The sequence below is a fragment of the Physcomitrium patens genome, chromosome 20 (assembly GCF_059467195.1).
Source record: "Physcomitrium patens ecotype Gransden chromosome 20, ASM5946719v1, whole genome shotgun sequence".
Lineage (NCBI taxonomy): Eukaryota > Viridiplantae > Streptophyta > Bryopsida > Funariales > Funariaceae > Physcomitrium > Physcomitrium patens.
In genome coordinates, this window is record NC_143429.1 from 195,001 (window position 1) to 197,500 (window position 2,500).

The window sequence follows — 2,500 nt, forward strand, 5'->3', positions numbered from 1 at the left end:
AGGGGGGTCGATAGTCCACTTCTTAAGCAATAGTCCGGTGGGGGAGAAACGGCTAACCCGCACCTTATATTGACATAGGCTAGCATATGGAGTAACCCTCGTTGAACCAAGGCCCCCCGACCCGCTTTGGCTGATCGGGGGGTTCCGGGAGCAAATTCTGGTGGGCGAGTACAGTGGATCCTAGATCGATCGAACAAGGTAACTTCGAAAACAAACTCCCGAATCTTTCCCAAACAGCTCTTCCATAGTTTTTCCAGTCCGCAGCAACGACTCAGGTTTGGATGGGCGAAATCACGACGGCAGCCACAAAAAAATGGATCTCCGACATCACACAACCCGACACACCTAAGTTTCGCGAGGCTCGGCCCCTCTTCCCCTTCGGATGTCCCCCTTCGGTACACCACCACATCATGCCATCCAGTCTGGAGCGTCGCCGACTCCCGTTGGCCAAGGTAGGGCCAACACAAGAGTAGCGGACGAACCAGTCATCTGGTCTTACCGGAGAAAGGGAGAGGTAGACTGCCACCACCAAACCCCACCCAAGCACACACCAGGCAGCAAAAAGCCATCATCCTAAAAGATGGTCCCACTTCACAAGACGAGGAGGTTCCCGTCCTTCATTCCAACCCCAGGTGAGAACACACACACCCTTCTTTGCGATGGATAAAAGGCAAAAAGAGAGGGCAAAAAGCCAACGGCAAATTCCAACCAGACCCCCAGAGGCACACACCACAAAAAGTGAAGCCAGAGAGAGCCAGACAAAGAGAAGGATAGAGAGAGAGGGAGAGTTAGACCCCCGGAAGAGAATCATAGGTGCTGCGGCCTTTTTCGGGAATGTGACCAGGAAAGAGAGAAACCGACGAGGCCGATACACACATTAAAAAATGAAAAAGTAACCATCACCGCGAAGGATTTTCCTCAAAAGACAAATCAGCAAGAAGTATGTCCAATCCCCGGGGCCCATCGCCCCTCCAAATTAATGGAGGGGTCGGATAGAAATTTATAGAAATGTTACTTTTGTGAAACCCCTAGCCGACGAGAGAACTCTCACCGGTTTCGAAGTTCCATTTTCACATTCCGACCTGGGATGTTATGACTCCTCGGCCCACACTGCGAACGCGTCCCACACCCCCTCCAAGTTTATCAGGAATTTCACCTGAGCTTGCAATAGAGATCGAGCGCGGTGGCGGTCACAGTGGTGGTCGACCAGGCGGAGCTTGAACGGCCTCGGCAAACACTTCTCCCCACCCTCCCAAATGAATGAGAGAATGGCTTGACAATACCGAGGCCATCGCCCCCCGCCAAAAATGGTTACTAGCTCTTGGGACTCGCTGCGACGTTACGCGTATCGGCACAAGACCAACCCTCTTTTTCCAGTCGCCCGCGCACCAAAAAAAATTTTGGCAGCGGGACTCACAATCCTTGACAGCCAGCTCACCATATAATACTCGGCGACCCTCCGCGGGACCTCCTCAGAGGGTCGCGTCGCCGGGAAACTAACCCCCACTCCTCACTGATCCAAGGTAACACGCCAGAAGTATCCAGGTAACCCCAGTAGTATCCAGGTATCCCCCTGCGAACGTCGGTACTGGGCTCAAAGAAGGCAGCGAGCAGTCGGGACCCGTAGGCACCGAGCAACCGTCACCCCCTCACGACTTTTCCCGAGACGCTTCAGAGGAACCCTTCCCCACATAGTACTCTCTGTGGGATTCGGCAGGCCCCCCCGTCCTACTGCACTAAGGAAGTTCCGAGACACACTTTTTTTTGTGGAAGACCACCCACCCTCCCTGTCCTGCCTGCTATCCCCGCCGCGACTCCTGGTCCCGGCCCTCCTCCCCGACTTCCTCCTTGTCCCGCTGCGAGTCCCGGACCTCCTCCCCACTACCTACTCCCGCCGCGAGTCCCAGTCCCGGCCTTCCTCCTCCTCCTCCTCTTCCCTAGTCCCGGCGCGAGTCCCGGACCTCCTCCCCACTTCCTAGTCCCGTCGCGAGTCCCGGACCTCCTCCCCTCTTCCTAGTCCCGGCGCGAGTCCCGGACCTCCTCCTTCTCTTCCTTGTCCTGCCGCGAGTCCCAGTCCCGTCGCGAGTCCCGGACTTCCTCCTTCTCTTCCTTGTCCCGCCGCGACTCCCTAGTCCCGTGGCGAGTCCCGGACTTCCTCCTCCTCTTCCTTGTCCCGCCGCGACTCCCTAGTCCCGTGCGCGAGTCCCGGACTTCCTCCTCCTCTTCCTTGTCCCGCCGCGACTCCCTAGTCCCGGCGCGAGTCCCGAGTCCCAGTCCCGTCGCGAGTCCCGGACTTCCTCCTCCTCTTCCTTGTCCCGCCGCGACTCCCTAGTCCCGGCGCGAGTCCCAGTCCCGTCGCGAGTCCCGGACTTCCTCCTCCTCTTCCTTGTCCCGCCGCGACTCCCTAGTCCCGGCGCGAGTCCCAGTCCCGTCGCGAGTCCCGGACTTCCTCCTCCTCTTCCTTGTCCCGCCGCGACTCCCTAGTCCCGGCGCGAGTCCC